Source organism: Acanthopagrus latus, chromosome 12 (assembly GCF_904848185.1).
Source record: "Acanthopagrus latus isolate v.2019 chromosome 12, fAcaLat1.1, whole genome shotgun sequence".
Lineage (NCBI taxonomy): Eukaryota > Metazoa > Chordata > Actinopteri > Spariformes > Sparidae > Acanthopagrus > Acanthopagrus latus.
Window position 1 is genome coordinate 7,509,480 of NC_051050.1, and position 25,287 is coordinate 7,534,766.

A 25,287-nucleotide genomic window follows, 5' to 3' on the forward strand; every position below is an offset into this window, starting at 1 on the left:
AGGAAAAAGATAAAGAACAAACTGAAAAGAAAGAGGATTTTTGTGGCGAGCGTGCAACACTGGTTTCACAAAGGACAACTACAGCCAAAAAGGCAAAAGCCAAAATTGAGAATTTGCCTTTAGGGGCTCTTTGTTCAATGGTCAGGGGGTGAGGAGCAAATGAGTTTAAAAAAAAAAAAAAAAAAATATCCCCATCAGCAATTTGCCACCGTCAGACCCAGCCCACTTCTAACATTTACAGTTTAGATCAGCCGAACCTCTTCACCACACTAGCTCCCTGCTCAGGTCAGCTCTGTGGCTGCACCCAGGGTGAAAGCTCCAGAACGTGGACTGACCCTGCAGAATACTGGGTAAGGCTGTGAGAAAAGAGGTCTGGCACGGGAACAAGGCTAATAACTCGGTGTGGGCTAAATGCCAGATCAGGCCGAGGTGCCTCGAGGGGCAGGATGAAGACTTCTTACTGTCTCTCTCTGGGGTCAATGAGGTCATTTTCAATAGGGAAGTCATTATTCGGCACAATGAAGCAAATGAATAGGCCGAAGCCCCTCTGGACCGAAATTCACTCGTCACTGACATTAACCAGCAAACAGGAAGAGCTACAGTAAAATTCCAAAAATAGAATTTTTTTTGTGAAACATTATTTTGATAGAAGCACTCAAATGCTGAAAATCGTAGAAAAAAAAAAAACGCAAAAAATATGTTGGAACCAAACAGACCATGAATCAAACAATAACATTTACAAATAAACCCATTAAACTGCTGAATATCTCTTAATAACTACAGACCTAAGGTGCCATATGAGTGGCATTTTACTTCACGATTGACGTTGTCTCGAGCCAACGTGAAAACTACTGCGTGAACTTTACTCCTCCTCTTTCAGGAATCACTCCGTCTATATCGACTGGGTAGCTCATGCAGATCTCACAGGCATCGGCAGATCACGGCAAATCCAAACTTTATTCATCCCACATGAGGACCTTTAAGATTTCCAGCAAACATCAAGAGCAGCAGCCAGAGGAGCACCCCCCACCGCCACTGTGCTCTGAGCCCAATAAAGCCCCTTTATTGCCACCATGAAGAACATGTCACTCCGGATGAGCTCAGAGAATGACATTTAAAACAGGCAAAGGGATATTGAATTAGTTCCCCATGATAAGCCCGTCTGGGATGCTGATACTCTCTGCTTATAAGGGTGTGTATGCGTGATTGTGTGTACCATGTGCATGTGCTGTTATGGATGTGAGAGGGGGGAGGAAGAGTTCATGTCTGACGCATTCTTCAAAGCTTTGATTAGTATTCGGGATGAAGCAGGGACTGACGGGGTGAAACAAGTCCAGACCAGCAGGAGCAGACACAGACAGACTAAGATCATTCTGAGGATCGTGAATTAAATCAAACAGATGAGGAGGGCATTTTGACTGTCTTACTGAACAAGAAATAAACATGTTAGTATCTCATTGTTCGCTGAGCACAATGATGCTGTTGTTCTTGTTATCAGATGTTGGAAAATGTCAGCTGAAAGAAGAGTAAAGGCATGTCGGAGGGGGATGAGAACAATTTAACGGCAATTTAAGTTATGAGTCAAGACTACGCGTGTTTGATTAAGTTTAGAATAAAATGTTATTAGATTGAGGACTTGTTCACGCCAAAATACAATCCAACATGTTTTTCCTCTTAGCGTGACTGCAATGTATCAACTGAGAGTGTGACTGCCAAAATGAGAAATTATGTGTCTCTCGTCATTACAATATGAAAATGCAATGGCCGTGATGGAGATGGTGAAGTTGTATGATAATGTGCTATGCGTAGAACTTTTCCTAGCTTTTGAGATAAAAATGAGTCAACAAAATGGCATCAAAATCAGCTTTTACAATTATACCACAGGGTGATTTGTTATCCTTTGAGCTTTGAGATGTATTTTGGGCACGGAGAATAAAAGAATCGTGTAAAATTTTGATTCAAATAAAGTCCTGCTCCATCTACCACAATCCAGTACATTCCTGGTTGTGAAAAAGGGGTTGGAGGGCAAACAATGACACATGGTATTGAGCTCTGAGCAACGTCACTGAACATTAAGGCATTAATATATGAGCCCAGGCTCCCCAGTCAAGTTGGACTTTTCCAAAATCAGGGGTAAACTAAGCAGACAGCAGCTCCCCCAAAGAAAGAACCCAACGCTGCAAGCCATCCACCAGAGTAATGTTCCCACGGGACAGAGTAATGCTGAAGTATGGTGTTCAAGCACTTGGAATTTCACCTAAAGCTGAAAGACGAAGCTGAAAAAAGGAACAAATTAGTTTGACCCTGAACACGATCTCTGCATCTCAGGACAACGAATGCAATCCTTTGTCATTTTAGCAATGTAAAGTAAAACATGCACAGATCTATGTATAACAGGAAACTGGTTAGTTTCACAGAAATCAAACGGCCGAAAATGACTCATCAAACATTCAGTTAGAGTGTGAACGTGCTTGACAAAAATATGGATTCGAGAGGCATGGACTTGTCTTCTTCCTGTTGGCATCATAAATCATTTGCAGTGAAGGGCTTTACTTTTCAAGCCTTGAAGTAAATGATGAAAGTGCAGAAGACACTTGGACATGTATGTGCAGGTTCAAGATCTGCTGTCATGAGTGGTAAGGCTGGTACGTGTCTTGTCATTAAATCATCTCTATCACGCTGCATCAATACGTCTCAGGCCATATTCTTTAGCAGGACCTTGATTACAGAAATGTTTGATCTGGCTTCGCACTTCTAAGCAGGCAGCAGGGATCTCATTGGCTTTAATAACTGTATGATCCAATCTTCGTGGGACGAGCTCAAAAATGCTTCCCCCGACGGCAGCCAATCAGCATTATCCTTACGGCCATCATGGGGCATCAGAGCAGTGTAAACACGCTGGGGGTTTCCTCATTAAAGATAGGCTGCTAATGAAATCGCATCCAGCATTTACAACCTTGTGCTAATGAAGGCGAGCCTTTGAGATGGTCCGCTAATGAAAGAAGGCTTTTTTTTTTACTGCTATAAGGCTAATAAAAGAAAGGCTTAATGACAAGGTTCTAATGAAACAAAGGTGTGTAAATTTGCCATTGTAACAAAACTCCCTGATAAGGGCACAGCTGAAGCTATTTTCATGAACGGACAATTCTCATTTATCACAGATACATCAGTGAAAGTGCTTCCAGACTTTACAAGACACCACAAACTCCAGTCTTTTGAAAGATATACATTCAAGCATTTACGAGAGTTTAAGGGATTGCAGCCGAGCTGTCTTAAAGCGTAGCCATTGTTCCTGTTCCGTGTTGCCAGGGTGATCAAGCCCAAGGTCAAAGTTCATTGGGCCCTTAATGCATCTCCCAGGTGCAATAAAAAGAAAAGCCTTTCCCACGTGGGACTCCAGGGGATAAGGTCCTGGTAGAGCGCGCAAAAGGATGGTACAGCAGAGGAGCCATCAATCGCTGGCGTTACCCTCGTGAATGCCATTCACCTTCAGCAGTGTTCTACAGCGTGCCATTGAAAGTCCACGTGAGGAAAAGAAAACCTACCTTCTACATCGCCTGCCCTCCTCTCACCTAGCCTCCAAACCGGCCTTGGAGACACTTGCGTATGCTTTTCAAGTGTTTGCCCACATTTCCTTGAGATATCTATTCCATTGGATTTTCTTTTTTCATCAACATGTTACTTAATAGGAGAAAATAATTCACTATGAACGAGAAGAGTGAATCAAGAAATTACTGTTGAGTAAATTTAATGTTTCTATATGCAGAGACTCCATAACCACACAATGTCCTCGCTCTATGAGACAACATGTAATGAAACTACGATTGTAATGAATTATGAACCATTAAATCCAACTGTTTCCAGTTACTTATACTGCTTTTCTGTTTTGCATTAGAAGGTTGAATATTTTGATTATCAGTCACATGATGCACACTATAAAGACCTCACCTTAAGTTAAATCATCATCTTTCTAACATTTGAAATACTAATAGAGCTGCAATGTTTCATTGATTAACAGTTGAATCAATCAAAAGTGAAAACTATTTTTTTTCCCCAAAAATCTTTAGACGTTGGTTGGTTGGTTAGGAAAAAGGCTACCACTATGTCAATGCTTTTGACAATGATGTTTATGTTACACGCTGTTTGCCTATAAATGAAAGGCATCAAGTACGACACTTAATGATCCCCTGATGTTTGCTTTTCCCTAAAGAGAGCTAATCCCACGCAGCACCATCTCATTACACCCGCAATTAGCACTTTGACAAAGCCTGTATGCCCAAACAACCTTCCCTTTACTTGGATATGCTCTCTGTGAGGAGCTAAAACACACTTCAGGACCCATCAGCTCACAATCAAACACTCCTCATCTGAGCGCTGCTTCCCTCTCTGATCCCGATTGTCAGCGTGGAAAGCATCCAACCTATTCCTGTGCATATCTGCACCATCAGCAAAGTGTCTCCCCCACCCCCAGATGATATCCATTTTGAAGAAAAAGAAAACCATTTAAACATGCCTCTAAGCCGCCATTTATCTCAACCAGAACAAAGCTGGAGCAGATCTATCAAAACAACAAAGCAAACCTCATAAACATAACTGGAGGCAATCCTGGATGCTGATCGTACTATTATACTTGACGAAAAAAAATTATTTTGACATGTCATACACACATGTAAATCATTTTACTGTTGTTTCTACATGTTTCTTTGCTGTCTTTGAGTTTCAGAAGCAACAAGTCCAGGCTAAATTAGACCCCATTACTGAAACCTTAAGGGTTCCTTAACAGCCTAACCAGACACATGACAGGCCGATGGGAGAAGGTGAACAGAATCCAAGGTCATGAGGTGATCCTGAACAAGGATGAACGAGAGCTTTAGCTTTGAAGGAATAACTGCCTTCTGCAATATGTTTTGTTTTTTTTGTTTTTTTAATTTGGTATATTGTGTCAAACCAGCAGGAAGCCCCTGGTATCAAGGTATGGTATCAAGTGGCTTTAACATAAAGAAACTGAGGCTACAGACTCTTTAGAGCCTTAATTTGCTCTGCCTTGGTTGAATTAGGGCACAATCAGCCCACCTGAGGGCTTCTTTTAGTCCTAATGGAAGGTTAGACAAAATCTCCAGAAACAGATACTCGTGAAGACCTTGGCTGGAAGAGATAATTCTTAGGTTCAGCCACAACAAACAAAAGCACTCACGGCAAAACTTCCTCTCGCAAAACGAGGGGATTGTTATGAGTAGTCCTCACTTAGCTGGAAAACAAAAGTGACAAAAATCTGCAACTTGCATTTGTTTTCTTGAGTCAGTGAGTCACAAAACCAACCGCTGTTGAGGTCCGGACTGGCAATAAAAACTTAACTGGACAGCTTTATTGAATGACTTATTAAGCCACTGTGTTTTGCGAGACCTAAACTGAGGCGCTTTTGAAATGAACAAGAGCACCTTTCTGTAACTGCTCCGTCAAAAAAAACTGAAAAACACATGCTGTCTGAAATTGAGTCTGCACTTTCACACAGTCTCCGGATAATGAAAGTGGCAGTTGCCCTGGTGTGGCATTTGAAGCTGCAAGGCATCTGTAGAAAAGGTAGAACTGACAAAGATGACCTTTGTAAAACTGTAACTTTGGGACTGGTATTATTGAGCAGCACATGTCTGTCTACAAACCACAGGCTTCAACTCTGGGCACTTCTCAAAATTCTTTATTTGAACTTTTGAGAAACACTGAAAGAACAATGCTTAACCTAATACTTGAAATAACCATTTGAATCCATTCATTTAAATAAGAATGAAATTAAGTGATTCAATCTGGGGTTTTCTTTCCTCTTTTTTTTTTTTTATTTTTTTTTTTAATTTTTTTTTTTTACTTTAATCAAGTGTAAAGTGGTAATACCACACACCATCACCTAAACACTTCTTTGTCCCTATTTGATGCAGCCTTACATAACAAGACATTTGACACGTGCTTCTCCGTTAAAAAGAAATATATCACCAGTCATTATAAACATCGCTGCTGCTCCACTGCCCTTGTTGACATCGGGGTTATGGCTGCTCTCACAAAGCCAGACATAATTCTGTCCGTGTGTGAAGAGAACACACGTCTGGAGAGACAACGAGTAGAAAGTGTGGTTGTGGTTGTGGCAAAATCTGCCGCTGACGACGCTCCGCCCACAGGCTTCCTTCCAATTCGATTTCTTTTGCAAATAACCAAACCCACCACCTCCTAAAATTGCTGGATTGGTTGGTACAGAATCTTGGTTTAAACACTTTTATGCCAAAACCAAACTTGATTGCTTCCAGACGTCCATTACACCTGCATTCACAACGGCTGTTCTGTTATGAAAAAAAAAAAAAAAAAGTATGTGTTTTGGCTGAGGCTCCATTTCTCCCAGTTTCTCAGGTTCGCTGTTCCCACAGAGTATAACCTTCGCTCAAAGCATTGTATAAAACATTACAAAGTGCTTGGGTTAAGCTTAGATGACACCAAAGCAGAGCTTCCTGATAATTTATAACAGCCATTTGTCTCACTTGCTGTGACGTGATGAAGCCAAAGGCAGGCAATTGGTGAGCAGCCACAGACAGACAGGGGGCGGGCAGGGGAGAAACTAAAAGAGTGTGGTAAATGAGGTTAAAGGGGAAGAAAAGAAGGGGCCGGTTCAAAGAGCGCTTGAGCACATCAGAACCTTTCTCCAGGGCAAATAGGGGAACAAGGGCCTCACTGCAGGCCTAGCAGCCACAGCAGCTCCTTGGGCAAACGAATCTAATCAAATTTGCGTGATTGGACACAGAATAAGCTGCAGGGGTTAAAAGAGGCTCCTTTCACCCCGGAAAGTACATAAGGAAGCATCTGAAAATCGATTAACCCTGATCTTTACAGTATAAGCTGTTCACATGACGGACTATCTGCCCACCCCAACAGCCCTTGGCACATCGCACACTGGCTCTTTTCTCAGCTGTGAAATATCACCACCAGAAAGGCGGAGATAAAAACTTTATTACGTGCTTTCTCTAATTGATCGCGGGTGGAATTTCTCACAATATTTTGCAGGATTCACCCTGTATTACACTGCTTCAATCTAGCGTCAAAACTGATATTCTTAGCTTTTATTAATAGATGCAATTGGACACAGTTCTGGCCTGAGTTCACAGCCTCGATTTTTCCCTGATCATAGCTGACATTTTGGAGTGATCAAAGAGAATCACCTCCAGCAACTGATGTTAAAATAAAAGCTTGGCTTCACAGTATGGACATGAATATTCTGTGAGAGAAAATCTAACGCATCAACAGCAGTCCAGAAGTCCTCCAAGGCACAAAGTGAGGCGTGGTACAGCGTAGCGACCTGTGACCCACTCACCGCCTGCCTGAGTCCTGGTGGAAGGTCCCAGAGCACGTTTCCTGTTACCCTGCTAAATTGACTCCAACACACCCACACTCCCATCTCTACAGGAGCGCCGAGTCTCAAATTAACCTCCTCCTATCGCGTCAGCCGAGTACATCTTGAATCCACGTACTGAGGATGTAAACATGCACAAACAACCGAGGACACAACAGGAGGAAGGACTTGTGCTGCCACCCACGTCCTCTGTTCTCTTTTGAACAATTTGTTCTATAACTCTGACCCAGATTCACCAATCAAGGTCAATGCATGCTAAAGTTAGGGCTTGCATTAGCATTTGCTTATTCTGCCACTGTCGCCGTATGGTCCTGCTCACTCAAGCCAGCATAACACATGTACGATTGCCTAAACTCCACTCAACGACAATGAAAAACCTCTGCAGCTTGGAATAGACCTCTGAAAGAAATACACAATTATGCATACTCCGTGAAATGTATAATAAATAGCATTTTCAGTTCTCTGAAAAATAGGGAAAAATGCCAATCGAATAACGCAAACCCAAAGATTATTGAAATTTATAGTGATCTAATCAGAGAGACGCACGCCACAAATGCTCAAATGTAAATTTCATTATTTTTTTTTAGGTATAAATAAACTTAATGATCTTTGGGTAATTATGTACAACCCGCAAAATGGAAAAAAAACAGCTGCTTTTTTAAAAACCTGATTAAAAGGAAAGCCACAGAGACAATTCATGGGAAACAGTGTGTTTGAGCCTGTTATGTGAAACATATTATTAATATGAAGTGGTACATAATTCAAAACCTGAAACAAAAACATCTGGAGCTGCAGCTGCTCTGCATGGGTGTGCACTCAAAACCAGAACAGCCATAAAAACACTGAAATTCATAATACAGCTGAATAAGAATTACACAAGACAGATCGCTTGCAGGACAGTTTTGAAAACTGGGATTAAGTGCACTCTTTGGCTAAAACGCCTCTTTAGGTTGGAGGCATTAAATGTGAGTAGGGGATTTTAAAACCAGTAATGTTGATTCCAGTCTGTTGACTGTAAAGGCCCATTAGGGAGTTGACTCCAGAAGGGAAAAATATTGAAATAATCACGTCCAGGATTTCAAATCTATAATAAATCGGTTGTAAAGTGCACACCTCCGATTCAGTATCGCCATGTGACACTGAGCCAGGCTGGAGTGGGAAACACTTGGACAGGAAAACGGTGCTTACAGAGCGAGTTTTGGAATGAAGAGTACCGGCCTGGATAATGAATGGAGACAACAGGGCTCTCTCACTGAGTAAACCTTCAAGTATCAGCATGTCAGGTCCCAGATTAATGACACGGCTTAGGACTGCTGTGCCTTGATAATGAGCTGGTTTTCATACTTTCACTTGACTCTTGAAAATAAATACACCTCGACCTGGCATCTAAGCTCCAAGCAAGCCACTTGTGATGGAAATTCAGCAAGGCATGACAGTGCTTCTATTGGTGTCAGTTAACAATAAAACTACTCCTATGAAGGTCTTGTATATGGTTCATGCTTAGGTTATGAATTACGTTTTAAACATTTGATGAAGATAATAAACAATTATAAACAAGATAACATATTTTTCATAAATTATTATGGGCTCAAGTTCAAGCTACAGCCTGCAGTGTACAATAAATGACACCTATGAAGCCAAATCACTAACAAGTGGTGGGGCTTGACAGTAGAGATAAACATGCACTCACTATTTGGCAAGCAACATGTGACTGTTGCCCTTTCATCTAATGTGTTACAACAGTTAAATACAGATTTATAAAGAGTTAAAACCCTCATTAACTGAGTACTAAATTAAATAAGTGAATTATAAACCACTTATAAATCCTTTCTAAGGATTTTCATTCATTTTTTTTTACCATGGATTGCATCTATTTGGACAGTTGAGAAATCCAGCTAAGAGTGTTGATTAACTTGAGTTAGTTCAAGAAAAGCAAATGCTTAATTGATCCGCAGGTCTTCAGCAAAGGCTTAAGAAGGTTCAGGAAAGCTCTGGGGACCTCTGCTTGCTCTTTGGCTCTTTGCGCATGTTATGTAAAAAAAATATGAAATGCGGCAAGGAGCCGGACGTTGCTGAGCCTTTCAAGTCAGCAGTAAAATAATGACTCTTAAATGGGCCGATCCTGCAAAAAGGTTCATGATAAAAGACTTTCATTAAATTTCATGAGTCTTCCTAGGAATAATCATTCTTATATAATCTTTTTTTTTTTTTACCCGTAAAATGCCATTCAAGAGGGAATAATACTTAATGCAGCAGTTCAGCCACAAGCGGCAAGATTATAAAACCTTGCATGTAATGCTACTGTATGTATTTCATGGGGTGCTTGGGATCTGATGCCATTGTTCTGTATCCTGGACTTTAGAAAAGAAGAAAATAAAAAGTGGCATTTTTTTCTGCTATTTCTTTTCTTTTCTGGACACTAAACAAAATCAAAGGGTTTTTCACAAAGCCTTGACATCGAAGGCTTTAACACCCAGGCAACATCATTCATTTGCATTTCCACAAATACACTTGTCCGTAAAACACTTGTTATGCAGAGAGTAGCATGTATGGATGCAGATATATAACGTGTAAAACTGCTGACGAGCGTACACTGCTCAGTGGGAGAGTGGGACAGCTGAGGCTGACTTTGGCTTGTTATGGGTTACAGTATTATTCCAAAGCCTGAGTGATCTCTTGTGCTCTTCAGGAATGGATACATGCCACGCATTCCTAGAGGCGACCAAATTGTTGCGCTTCAGACTGGGCCAAGCAGGCTGCAGCTGCTATTATGGACGTCGATCTAGATATTTACCTATCTACTTTACCACGTATCCTGTGCTCATATCCAGATGCCAATGTTTTGCAAAGCATGTTACATTTTTATTCCCTCTTTTTTCTCTTTATAAGCATATGTGACAATAATATGTAGTTGGAGATAATTTGGTCTTTTAATTTTTCTGCAGGTTATCTCACACTGAAGGTGGCTGCAGCAAGTGGCACACACACTAAGGTATGGATGTACTCCTAAATGTTAATAGACATCATGAATGTTTACCCTGTGTTTGGTTGGACTGGAGGATTTCTGACTCTCTTCGGAGCCACTTTTAAAGTTGGTGTTGAGTGGAGCTGCACCGATTGCAATTTTGATTTTTTCTTTCTTTCGAACATAACTGACAGTATACACCAATATTTCCGGATGCCTTTTATATTCATAATAACACTGACAATTAAAAAATAAATTAAATCATTTTCCCCAAAACGACATCAGGTCACAGGACCTTCTCTCATTCAAACAGATCTCAAAATGCCATTCCTGGATTTATTTGCAAACTGGTGTAACCGGGACTCTTACTGTGAAAGGTAACATGAAGAAATCTCACTGCATGCCCTGCAGATGACATGTGAGCAGAACAAAAACAAAAATAAAAGCCAGTCATGCAGAAAACCAGCTGAACGTGGTCCCTGGCTGATCAATCAGTGTATCTGGAGTGTTGACTTCTGTATAAGATTCATATTATTGACTCTGACCAGGTTGGATTCAAATCACAGGAAAAAACATTCATAGTTTACACCAACACACTGAAAAGGGATGTATGTGCTCACATGTCAACGCTGCTGTCAGGAGCCTGAACAACACCAAGAAGAGAGAAAACACGAAGAGAGAAATCTCACTGAGATGCCTCACTTCCTGCTTAATCAAAACAGAAATAAACGGTGCATGCAGAAGCAAAATCTGACCTGCTTAGTATTCATCAGTTGACTTTTCAGTTATGCAGAAATGATTTGGCATAACTGACTTGTGGGTAAGAATCTCAAGGAAGTCAAGGATGACGGGATGACTCATGACTACAGTAATTCTGCTGTCACACCTGCAGTCATTCTGAGAGTGAGCGCAGTTGATATCTTCATTTTTTAAACTGGGTTGTATTCGGTGCACTAACAAGGACAAAGTTATCGGCCACATAGTGACAAATATTAACACATCAGGAGCACTATGACAAATCCTTGGATCAGTTGTAAAAAGGGATCAAAAATAGAGCCAGCATGGGGGCTAACAAAAGGGAGAAGAATAGAGAGGGAAAGAAGAGAGGAAAAGAGGAACAGGAATAGGGAGAACAGAGAAGTGCTTAATACAGTAGAGACTGTGGGAGAAAGACAGAGTGAGAAAGAGAATGAAAGAGAGAAACAGGCAGAGGGAGGCAGACAAAACTAGGTCAAGTCACATGACTGGGATCGACTGCAGGCAGGATTAAATATCCTACAGCATGTGGTCATTTACACAACAAATGTAGTTTTCATTTTATAAATTATTTCTCTTCCACGGGGGATGAGGCTCGGCACAGCGAGCGTGATGCTGCACTGTGTTCGGGTTGGAAGCAAGACTTTTTTTTTTTTGCGAGCACAAAAACAGAGCATTAAAGACTCGAGCGAGCCCTTCCCTCTGAGACAGGAAACAAAGCGAGAGCCTGAGATAGCATGAAAATGATCATAACAGGAGGGAACGCCGGTTCCAGTATGTGATAGTTCCATTGTGACGGGCTAATGGGTAAATCATGCACTGTCCATTACCTTGAGGAAAAGCAAAGGAAAGTGGAAATGTTCTAAAACAAAGATGTCACATAGTTCAACTTCTGATAAAATGACAGCGTGCGGAAATGTCTGGACAAGACAGCTGTGTAACTATATTTTCGCATACTGTTATCACCACACGTGAAATGCACACATAATGCAGTGAAAAAATACATGTGCAATGAGCTGAAGACACTGTGGAGGTCTTCTTCAGATTTGCTAGATGGCCTTCAAAAACTTTACGTTCTTCTTTCCTTTAAAGCTCAACATGCGCCTTGGATATAGAAGGTCTCGCAACAGTATTCAAGAGCACATTTGCTGAAGGGAGAGAAAAATAAGTTTGCTGCGTCGCTACTGCGAATTAAAGCGGATCACGATGCAAGAATTCTACACCAGTACACTGTCCTGTACTTAATAGATGCTGACAGTATGAGCAGCTGGTCACACTGGAACACGCCACTAGAAAAGTGTCACTAACAGAACCATTGTTTTTCCTACATGGCTCCGCACTACGGCCTACATGTAGTGGCAAGTTTCTGTTGATGGTGAATTAAATAGTGGACAGCTAATTAATTAATCATTTCATTGTTGCAGCTCTAGTCTGATCTTTAGCTAAATGCAAGAGGACTCAAATAAACCAGTGGTCAAAATTAAAAGTTTATGGTATAAAAAAGTCAGTAGTCAGTTTAGTATTTAAAAAAAAAAACGCCTTTAGTTATAATAGCTGTCGATAGTGAGAAACTGACTGGTTTAATGACGACTGTCTGATGCACTCAAAGCCTGACTGAGTGAAAATGAATGACGCACATACAGAATAATCCCGTGTGACATGTCATGAGACGCGAAAAAGAAAATGCCCCATCAGCCCCTCTCCCCTACCACCCAGCCTGCTCTATTGAAAAAGGAAAATTTATCTGCCAATCAAGCAGAGGACTAAAGGCTAAACTGGTCATAAGCTCAGTCAATCCCCCACAGGCCAGCCTGTGGAATATCAATCATTCATTCACATCTGCGGTCAGCTGAGAGCGGGAGATGGACACGGGTGATTGTGAGACAGCGCTGTGCACTGGACGGAAATCTGCCACTCGCTATTCATAATTTCAGTAAGTGAACCCAAGTGAACCAATCAATGTGACGCAATGACACAGACGTCCCAGACCAGCACGTGGCTCTACCCTCCAATCAGTTTGACCCCGGGGCTTTCAGGGTCACGGGGCCCAGCACAGAGCATTTAGACCACTGTGTGTTAGAGTGCAGATCAACCAGGCAGCTGCCTCAGGGAAGATCAGAGCCACAGAGCTAGACAGCACTGAGGATATGATGCACAGATGACCTTAAATGACATGGTGCTTGTGCGTACATGACTGATGTGATGACAACTGCGTCTGACGATGTCAAAGCATCATCAGTGCCAAGCTGTAATTTTAACCAATAACCTCCCACAGTATAATATCTTCATCGATGGGATAATTTAGCTGTCAAAAGCATGTTTCCTTAGTCTTGTTCTTCTTAAGTAAGTAAAAATCAAAACAGAAACCAATGTACCAATAATATTTTCTGTCATTTTATGGGCCAAACAAGTAATTGATTAACTGAAAAAAAAGGATCAACAGTTTAATCGATGATTTAATCTTTTTTTATATTACAATATGAATGAGGTGATGATATAAACTCAGAAATATTTATTTTATTGAGGAATTCATGAGGGAAAATAAGACATTATTTGGCTAAACTTAAGATATTTATGTGAAGTTTTACTGGGTTGACGGGAGTGAGAGCACCAGCCTTGGGGTGCATTAAAAATCAAGAAACTACAGCAATGGGAATCGGCTTTATTTGGATACGGTCCGGGTCAGGAGGGGAGGCACTTTCTGAGGGCTTGCAGTGCACTCCTGCTCCTGAAATGTCATCGATGACATCACTGCACGTCTACCTGCAGATGCCGCAAGACGCGATGAGCCAGTGAAGCATAAGGCTGCTCCAAAAATACTAAATCTGCCTTCCAGGGTAAAAACTCTTACCTCAAATAACAATTACTGACCAAGAGAGACAGACCGTCAGATCGGTTTAGGGCCGAGCAATGGTGCGCCTTCTCAAAAAGTAGAGTCCAAAGCAGCAACGTTAATTTGGATCAAGGGACGGGCAAGTGGACGAGCAACAGCAAGGTCATTCTGCAGGGCCGCACAGAGATGTCTGCATACACAACAACCTAAAGGCAAAGGGAATCATCTCCTCAGTGCAGCTCAGTGGAGATGTTGTGTGTGTTGCACTGGCCTCTGGCTCTCAGATTCACATTCTAAGGCAAACAAGACGCTCACTGTCATCATGTGATGTTCGAACAAAGCCTGGCAGTAAAAATCCACTTTCTAAGAATGCTAACATAATAATACTGCATGTATTTGTGTCAAACTGTGCTCATGCCCATCCATACACAGCTGAACAAATTAAACGATTAGTTGACATACAGAAAATTAATCATCTATTTGAATTATCAAATAATTGTTTAAGCTATTACTTCCACCCAGGTGCTTCACATTTTCGTCCGTGTCCGTTTGTCTGTTTGCTTGGGGGTCGGCTTTTCTTCTTAACAATTAATAGAAAATGTTGAGCCTCAGAAACCGATTATAAAAATAATCACATCAGTTTTAGCCTTAATATCCACTTTGATTATATTTTACTATGTTTTAGCTTTTTGTTTTTGTTTTAGTCAGTAAAATTTGGTTTACACTGCTTTTCAACAGGAATTTGGTTTCATTCATACACAGTAAGAAATACTAGCAAATTGAAAAGAGAAAATGTGGAGATTATGCAAGTAAAGTGCTAATGGTACACCAGATCATAAAAAATGTATAGTTAGACTTGTGTGTTTCTGCTGCAAACAACTGACGGATGGATTTTTGCATTATAATTATCTGAATATTGTATAAAATATTATATTAATATTTGATGTGAATAAAATAAAGAAATAACTAGCCTTTTTTACATGCCAGCACAAAGAAAATTCTGCACAAATACCAGCACAGATCATTATACAGATAAACAGACTGACATTGCTCTGCATATACACAATCTGACAACATATATACACACACACACACACAGACACCCGCACGTGTGCGCGTGCACACACACACACACACACACACACACACACACACACGCACACACACGCACACACACACACACACACACACACACACACACACACACACACAGTGGACTGTATCATCAACATCAGCATTCCTAGAAAGGAGTGCAACTTGTCAGTTCAGCCAGGCAGAAAGATGTAGGCCAACTGCAGAGCAACATGGGGAAAAAATCAGCTCAGTGTATTCGTAGAAAGAGAGATGATTGTCCAACTGAAACATGTTTGCTTCCTCGCTCAGTGACCACATAATGAGGGAAACCAGACTGTAAACTTGTGAATGGCAGTATTTTCGCTTGATAAATACTTCGACTGCTTAATTTCCTCATCAATTTGCAGCTGAAAACCCTGTGGTCTTCCTCCCTGTTTCACTCGTTCACCGTCATCTATACCCTTCTTCTTATGTCCTCCCCCCTCCTCCTAGCTCTCTCCACCCATCCTCCTTCCCTTCCCTCACTTTCTCTCTCTGATCGCTGCCCTACTCCTGCTTGTACGTGCTGCAGCTCTCAGGGGGGCCCCGGCATCAGCGAGCCCATCAGAGTGAGACCGTGATGTATCTCTTTTGATCAGCCCAGTCGCCACATTAGCATGTACCTCTGCGCTCTCCCCTCCGCTCTGAGTAAGCTACCTGCCTGTCAGCACCGCTGACCTACGAGGAGCCTCGCCCAGGTAAGACAGGAGGCACTCGGCGGCTCGTCTGAATCTTAATCGCTAATGAACTCCGCTGATGAGAGGGGAGCTTGTGATCTCACCGCAGAGACGGACGGAGAGCCTCGCCGAGCATCTCTTACGTACTGTAAGGGGCAATTCGTCTGAAGGTGTTGATTCAATACCGAGGCTTTCTTGTAACCCCCTGGGATTTGTTAACTCAAAGGGAGGCTCATGAACACACTCTTTCAGTGACAACAAACTAATACATCAATACAGCTACATATGTTTTTGAAATAACACTAAGGCTGCCCGTTTGTGCGGTGTCGCTGTCATGCTATACCAGAAAGGTCTGGTGAAAACAAAAACAAAGAGGTTATTTTTCATGCTAGGACTTAAAAGTTTACTGTCTGTAGAAAGTAGAGGCATTCTATTACTTTTCTTCTTCTTCTTTTTTTTTTTTTTGCTGTTTTTACGAGGGGCTGTGTTTGGCCCAGGACTGGCTGAGGTCTGGGTCCACAGCCGGGTGCCCTCTCACTTCTGTGCCACTTAATTAGCCCGGCCCTGCACAAAGGGGAGTTGGTCACATGGGCCCAATTTGGCCCACTATAAAGTCTGTGAGGGCTCAACGTGCATTACTACGGGAGTATTTACGTGCCTGCTGCACCAGGGTAAGAGGCTTTGAAGATGCAGAAAACAGGACGTAGAAGAAGAAGTGAAAAGAGAGGGGGGGGGGGTATCACTGAAATGAAAGGAGGGGACCCTTAAATTCCAGGGAATTTCTCCAGATGTTGCACAAATATTCTACTGAGGCAATCCAGATGTGCTCACTCTGTTTATTCCCTCCTTCTGCTCGCTGTTCCAGCGACTTCTCTTTCTTCTCTTTCACCCCCTCTTTCTTTTTCTACAAGCCCTCTACCCTTCCCTCCTTCAAGCAGCCCACATCAGTGTTCCCTGATAGTGCCTTTTAAGTGAGGGCTTTAATAGCCCCCAGGGCACCTTAGCATCCACTAGGATCCTGTAATAAACATCCACTCTCATTCTCCACAGAACATCTGTGTGTGTGAGAGAGAGAATGTGTGTGTGTGTGTCTGTGTGTGTGTGTCAGAGAGAGGGAGATTAGGTGCCTTGTTTTATCGCTCTTTGGATCAATTAACAATTAACTGTTACTAACAATAGCAGCACTGACGCGATGAGAGGGGGGGAAAAAGCCACGCGTTGAGTGAAGCAAGACCTAAATAAAAACAACCTGCTTCCTGCTTCCTCTCGAGAACCTCCGCACTGATCCAGTTTTGTTTTCCCCTCATTTACTTCTCCCCTTCTCCTCACCTCCATCCCAACGCTGTCATGTCTGCTGAAGCTGCTCCTCTCCCACAGAGCGTGACCCAGCCACAACCCCTGACCTTCCTCTCCCAGACAGCACACTGATTCTCAGCTGCTCGGCTCCACGCTGCTTCAGAAACAACACTTCATGAATCAGAGTGTCGGGGGACTCCACCCAGCTACCGCCGCTACAGGTTGAGAACATACATGTAGTAGCATCAGCCGTAGTCATCACCCACATGGCACATAAAAGGCGTGTGCAGCCTAGCATATGCTCACATATATGCAGGCCCAAGCAGACACACATGCCCTTTCTGATACCTTGAATACATCAAAATGTGCTTACTTGTACTCAAACGATATGCCAGTAAATCATTCGGTGGATTGGCAGACTAATAATCAACATCAGTTTTTTTGTTGTTGTTTTTTTTTTTTTTCAAAAAATTGTTTATGTCGTTTATCAAGCAAAAATGTTCACACTCTGATTCAAGCTTCTCAAATGTTTCTCCAATTCTGTTTCATAAGGCAATGAAAACACAATGATTCATAGGTTCATTCACATAATTAAGAATACTAAATTCCATTGATGCCCCTAAATTCTGCATACTGGACCTTTATTAGTAATCACACACACACACACACACACAAAAATACATAAATCTACACAGCTGCAAACAGTCCTGCCAATAACGGTCCTGCTCCGCCAACAACTCAGCACTCAGATCTGTCCTGTTTAATCTGCAGCCGTCTCCTGTTTCCCCATTCTGGGCTGCAACAGAAGAAAGCATCCTAAAATGTGACACTTGAACTTGTCAGAGCCGTTTGTGCGGGCTACTGTCAGCGCTTTGGTATGTAGAACGCTGATGACAAAGACATGGCCAGCGCCTGCCTGTCTCTGTCTGTCAAGCAAAACCTGGTTGCTCAACTTTCTTCTCCGTAATAGCACAAACAGCAGATTTATACAGCAGGCAGGGTCACGTCTGCGCTGGATTTCTAAATTCATTATGTTGGCGAGTGCAGAGATACAAAGCCATGTACATAATCCATTTACATGACTCAGAGAACATTTTCTGTGGTGGCACAATGTGAAGGTTTTAATAAACAGGTTAACAAATTCTATTGCAGAATTTAAGAGCATTGAACTCAGTCACTCAGCTTTCTGTATCCATTCAGTCTCTCTCTCTCTCTCAATGACTAAGTAGTGATGTTCAGTTATAAAAAGATATCCTGTGTTCTGATGTTACCAAGGTCAAAATGGCTTTATATTGGTTCAATTTATTATGTGTTTAATTGTTGTCTTACACTATGTTGCCTCATTGTTCTGTATTATGAGGCTCTTCTGTTGAATTTTACTGCAAACCCTGTCTGCAAAGCAAATTTCCCTTTTGGGCCAATAAAATGTTGGAACTCCAGTAGATTGAATGTTGTGGGCAGAGGAAGGGAGGGACCGGCCATTTAAGCACCCTCAACTAAACGTCACTCAGTGTAAAGCAGCGGAGAGTAGAAACCATTTGATTTGAGTTGTTTACATTGCTCTTCGAGATGGAATGACAAGAACAGCGTGTTCATCGTGTCAATATTAAGAGTGAGGCTCCGTGTTGTCGGTGTTTTTTTTACCAGATAGACAGCCCCTCCTCCTCGGTCCTTAACACCCTTCCACCTTCCTGCCGCTGAGAACATTCCTGAAACCAGACGGCCAGAGAAATGTGTCTAACCATAGGTGACAAAGCCCTCCAGACTTCTGTGAAGACCGTCTGTATGTGCGCATGTGCATACAGGTGAATGTGTGTTCGTGTGTGTTAAGGCCACAGCCTGGGCAGATGTATGAACATGCTAGACCTGCAGGCGTAAACAAAGAGTTAATCACTCTTTTCTCGACTACAGGCGGAGGAAAAACCCACAGAGGAACCCTGTTATCTCACATATCATCATTTCTTTCTTGTCTCTCACATGCATGGTAATTTGTGAAAATAACATGAAGGTTACAAACCGTGAAGCAGGTTCTGATTTATGCTTTGTATCCAGTTCTCAGATGACCTGTGTCAATACTTGTGTGTCTGCTAACGGACCTCTGTATCCTTCAACTCATTAGTAATCCAGACTGTTTGGCAGCTCCTGTAATAGATCTTCTGTTTATCATAATTGGAGTCGCAGCCTCTAATCCTACAGACTGGAATCCTTTAGTTTTAGTGTGACAAGGATGTGAAAGTCGTTGAAAAACTTCCCAATGCAATGCATCTCAAGAGTTTTCTCTTTTAGGATCTGGAAATATTTTTTTTATTCAGTTCAAACTATCCGCAAGGCTGACTCCAAGGTTGGGAGAAGGGGAGGTACCTCAAAAATCAAGGGAACATGCAAACATGTACCGAACACTAGGGCTGCCCAAAATATTGGGACTTCATTTGGGCTCAAAATCTTCTTTGACAATCACCTGGATTTTTTTTCAAAAGAACATCCATTGAGGGGGATCCCATAGGCAATGACTTTGGGCATTTTCAGTGGTATTTCTGGGAAACTTTGGCCATATCTGTTGTATGCCGCACGACATACACCTGGGTTTGCTCACCGGAGCAGCTCCTTTCAGGGCTGATAAGCTATTACTGGTGACGTGAAACCAATCAGATTTTGCTTTGGACAGGAGGTCGCATACTGAATTGGAGTTCGATTACCATGGCAACTGTAGAAGCTTCAAAGCTTTTGGTCAGCCCCACTGAACACAAAAGTCACTATAGAAACAGGGACATGATAAAAGGCAGCAAGTGTATGAGTGTTATTATAAGAAATGGGAATTTTCTGCAGTTATGATTAATGGCTCATGATTCATCAATAGCACAGCAATGGGGACATTCATTTTTGAATGAGTATCAACTGACGGCTTCTAGCCCCACAATGAGTACCCACTATTACATTGAGTATTACATTTGTCAGGTAAACACAAACACACAATTTAGCAATGGCAGGTTGCTGTGCAGCATCATACTGTCAACGGGAAGAGCTGTACTCACAGGCATTTCCAAGTGATTTAATTGTCCCTGGCAGGGAAATGCTAAAAAATATTTTAGAATTTTGCCTTAAATTTTAAATCAAATCCTAATACAGGCAATTCACAAAGCATCTTAGCCAGGACTCCTGAGGTGAGGAACTGTTTAAAGAAGGGGAAGTGGAGCTAAGGAGTCTCTTAAGCAGAGGAGAAAATAGCTGCAGGAAGTCGATGGGGGAGAAAGTTTTACAAAACATGAAGAGGAGTACCAGAATCAGTTGTGCTTGCACTACTCATGCAATGAATCACCTCTATAATGACGTTAATGATATTTTACAACTTCCGATAACAGGTTCCTTTGGTCAGTACTTGGATTATTGTCACATCTGCAGCTCAACTTGAATGTTGCGGTCAGGATTGGTCTAAATTTCAGCAGCATGACGCGGGCTCGCTGGGGTCATATCTCATTTTCATGCCGGTACAAACCTCCACTTGACTAGGGAAAGAAAAATTAGGTTAGTTTTGGGTGTACTTGGCAAATTGCTATGTTTTTATAAAATCTTTTTCTTTTCTACAAATATGACTGACTTATCATTCATAATTGTGCTAATTCTATTAATTACACAGAGTGCAATCCACAGCATGAGTACATGCACTCTCTATTCAGCTCTCTCCAAACTGCTTTCTTTTTGATAAAGTGCTCATGTAACAGAGGTATTGAAGGAAACGTTCACTGATATCTACTCACTGACATTGATTAGACCTTTTTTTAAGGCTAAATATTCACTGGAGCTGCAATTTTTGGTGAATAATTCCCTAAATATTTACTAATCCATCTGACATGTGAACATATGCCTCTTGATTATTGTCAAGATTTGCATTTATTGGCCTGCGGGTGTGAATGCACCTAACCTTCACCCTTTGCTCTCAGAACTGCTGCCTCTTTTTTACACCCAAACACCCACCCTTTCACTCACACATAGTCATACTTGCACACACAGAACATAACCAAGGTGTTTTGCATGCGGTGGGATTTCCGTGGCCCTGTGCCCAGCAGTGCGTGGAAGCCCCACCCCCTCGGCATCTGGCAAGGTGACAGACAAACATAACGGCGGCGGCTGGTGGTAACGGTGGTGGTGAGGAGGGAGGGAGGAAGGCGTGAGGCACACTGGGACACCTCCTCTCGCTCCCTGTGACCTCAGAAAAGGAACCATAGTGGAGCAGTGAGAGATACAGTCCTAATTACCCCGCTCTGTTTCTGCTGCAGCGGTGAGTGTTTACATGTACATACGCAGAGAAACACGCTTGACTCTGTGTGTGTGTGTGAGCGCGCGTGTGTGAACAAGACAGGGTGAGTGCGGTGTATACACCTGAATATACACTATTACAAAAACAAGCTCACAGTTGGAGTCCACAATTGTATTCTTTTCTTCTCTTTCTCTGAGGAGTGCGCAGACATCAAACGCACCATCCCTTCTTTTGATCATGTTACACGCTGATGATATCGCAACCGCTGTAACAGATACACGTTATTACAGCACGTACAGTACAGCCATGAGCCACTGTGGTTTAATCTCACTTTTGTGACCTAACGTCTGGCTGCCAAAAATAAAATTCTTATTCCCTGCCACATTGTTCTACACGGCCAATTTAAAGTGAAATAAATCAACAGTTTTTTTTTTTGTTTTTTTTTTTTCATTTTCGGTTCTCATTGGGGCCAATTATAATTAATGTGGGAAAAAAATGTGGGCACAAGGAAATATAATGACATGAAGGAGCATAACATATCTAGGATTCACTCGATTCGTCATGCCTCTCCAGCGAATACCCATCAAAGCTTATGTGCTCATAACTTAATTACAAAACACATCAGAAGCGGCAAACAGCCGAGATATTTTCGAGCATTACCCCCGATCATAGAAGAAGAGTCGACAGTTGTTTATTATTATTGAAAACATGCCAACTTGAGGATTGCGGAGGAGTGGAAAGGGTAGTTAGACTCTGACAGTTACTGTATTTTTTTCTTTTACTTCATGGCAGGGTTTAATAGCGTGCTGGTTTCCTTCTGTTCTCTTCTTTCCCTGTCACATCGTTTCTTACTGTCTCAGTTTCTCTCATCTTCCTTGGCCCCTCATCTTTTACACTCTGGCACAGCTCTGGCTTGAGGAGGGCAAACCGACCTTCCTCTCAATGCGAATTATGAGTGTGAGCTGGTCAATTCCCCACAGAGACTACGTTTCCACTTCAAAAGAGTGGCTGTACGCACCGTGAATACTGCCGGCCTGCAGCAGAGCCATTCAGACCCTCAGGAGGAACTGCAATAAACCCTAATGGTGCTCAGATTATTCCAACACAACCAGGCTTCTGCAAACGCAAACTGTGGGTGTAAATTACAGCCGGTTATCATTTAAATGTATCTAACAAGCAAAGATGTCAGGTTCTGGCTATTAAAATGTGAGGGCTTCCTGCTTTTGTGTCTTTTTTAAAAAAAAAAAATTCTGAGAATTGGGTTTTGAAAATATCTAGTATACTGAAGACGTCACCTACAGGAAGTTGTGAAGGCCATTTCTCACTATTTTTATGAACTAATATTAGACTAATCCTTCACAAAAACCACAAACTTTGAGGTAAAGACATGGAGATATTAACAAAGGAGAGAAAAAGGGAAAGAAACAAAGATAGACTGATAAAACAAACGCATAAAGAAAGAAGAAAGAAACAAGTACAAGCTACTGTCTTTAAACACTTTAAACAACAGATTGAACGCCAAAGGCAAATTCCTGAAATGATCGAGCGCATGAGGAGCAAAGGTCGAGGTTGGAGGTGCAAAGTTCAGTTGTGGCCGTTATCAATAAAGACCTCCTGCGAGCAAGGAGCACCTCGCACAAATAATTAACGAGCCTGTGAGTCATTCTGCGAATCGTGCATCAAGAAGCCTCCCAGCACTTTCTGATTCGCACTATGTTTGGAACATAAACAAGTGTGGGCTGCAGAGGAGAGAGCATGACAGGCTAAAATATGCACCATTTCCTCCAAGGCCAGCCCTTAATGCTTTATACCGATCAGCAGATATATTCCATAAGGAAAAAAAAAAACACTGGTCTACTCTGCATGGCAGTTATGCTTAATACAAAAAACAACAAAAAAAAACGCACTCTTGCTGTGTTCATAATTGGAGCGTAAATCTTTACTTCTCTACTTACAATTTGGTTTGTATGTTGGCAGGGGTGAGGGGTGGGAAAGTGGAGGGTGGGCACATAGGAGGCGAGCAAGTTTTCTTTGATTTGCTTGAGTTAAAGGCCTCGTGGGTGAGCTCGGGAGAGGGAAAAAAAAGGAGAAAGGAGAGGGAGAGGGAGAGCTGTCACTTTAAGCCATTAAGTCTCGCTATAAAACTCCTCCAATAAAAATGACAGCTGCAGCCCCCTTTTTCTCAAAAGGGGAGCAAAAGCATCACATCAGGAACACAAAACTGGACGGCCATAAAAGACAAACTTGGCCAAATGCTTTTGGCGGTGTAACTCCACCAGTCCACTCCCACCACACACACATACACACACCCCTCCCGGCAGACACATACCCTCTCCCTGTATTACCTTTGTTCCTGAGTTACAGCCAGAAAAGGAATGTCAGTCTCTCTCTCGCTCTCTCTTTCTCCCCACACACACACACACCAGTGTGAACCTCACTTTGTCATCAAAGACCATGAACTTCATTGATCTTGGAAGTGAGTGTCTGTGCTTGGGGTCCCCTATGTTGTCCAAAATGAAAAGAAAGAGAAACAACACACCCATCTTTTGCAGGTGGTAAAACAGGAGTGAGCAATCACTTTCTAACAGTGTTAAATCAATTGTGGTCTGTCGACAGAGGCAGTTGTGTTTAATAGAGCTTTAAAGCACATCTAGATACACCAAACCCCTATCAAGATAGGCGATTGGGTGTGAACAATTCTCATTATTTGAAAGGGGCCATGTCGGACTGCTGTTTTGTGTAAGAAGTTGATAATTTTTTGTTTATGTTAGCGGACTGTGTTTTTCTAAACTAACTTTGGCTACTTTTGCTCTCCGCTAGCAGAGCGGGGAAAGAGCACTAGAGGACGTGCATGAAGTCACATCCTTTGGACGGCCGCGGAAAATCAGATTCGAGTCTGTCACAAAAAAAAAAAAAAAAAAAAAAGTCCAGCAGCGTTAAACCACTCAAACAAGTCATTCACATGCATGTATAGGCAACTGAGACACTACATTACAATCGTCATTGATTAATTTTTGAAACAATGAGTTAATTGTAGTCAAATCAGTTTTCTTTAAATTGTCAAAATGTGTCCCTGTGGGCTTTAAAATGTGAACAACATACTGTGCAACACAATCTCCACTTACACCCCAGATCTAGATCCAGAAAACTCGATAAAACCAGACATGTGCAACTACATTAAAGGGAAACTACTTAGCCGCTGACATATTTGCCACAAAACAATCAACCAAACAGAAAAAAAAATCAATACCTACACATCACCTGACTTACAGGAAAAGGCTTTTCACCTCAGTCACTGTTAAAAACCCTCCTTTGCTTTCACAGCCACGTTATTTAAATCACTGACAGACTGTCATGATCAGCCTCATACTACTCTGACAAAAAAGGACACGTTCTCCTCTCAATGTCACCCTTTCAGTCTTCACAGCTTAATGTCAGATATGAAGGGAGGCTGCTTGATGGTGGTGGGATCAGGCAGCACATCAGCATACAGTGCTGCGAAAACGGTGCCAAAGGGGCGATGTCGTCATCATGGCCAACAACCGATCTTTAATTGTGAAATGCACTGGCTGTCATTTCAAACAGCTGCATGTCAGAATTTCTAATGCGGCCTGACAGATAATTACACTGAGTAAGCGGCTAATCGATACGTTCAAGGACTTCGCAGATAGTGGCGTCCTTGAAGTGGCCAATTAACAATCGGCGCTCAAGTGGACCTTTGATGGAGCAAGTTTAAATATAAATGGTGATTTCAGGACCGACAGATTAGGACTATAGGCGATGAAAAAAGATGCTGATACAGCACTCAGAAAAAGATGAGATCCAGTCCTACTGGACGAAGTGTCCCTCCTCACTTAAACAACCGAGTGTTGAGCCTTACAGCGACCACAGAGGCTGCCTGTACGCTGTCAGGGCTACTCTGGAGCACATTCAGGCAGACTGAAACTCAAATCACTTTCAGCGTGGACACACAATACGGCGCACCTGTAATAACAGCCTGTCAGT

General features: G+C 42.1%; 1 protein-coding gene and 1 long non-coding RNA gene across 5 annotated transcripts in view; both read right to left on the reverse strand.

Annotated features, from left to right (window-relative positions):
• The window catches only part of rxraa (retinoid X receptor, alpha a), a 113,204-nt gene that overhangs the window by 86,292 nt on the left and 1,625 nt on the right, over positions 1-25,287 (reverse strand). The window lies entirely within an intron of this gene.
• LOC119030592 lies at positions 17,688-19,685 on the reverse strand. Its single transcript, XR_005078339.1, has 3 exons — positions 19,045-19,685; positions 18,672-18,736; positions 17,688-17,823 (listed from the first exon to the last, which is right to left on the reverse strand). It is a non-coding gene; the product is annotated as an uncharacterized LOC119030592 (long non-coding RNA).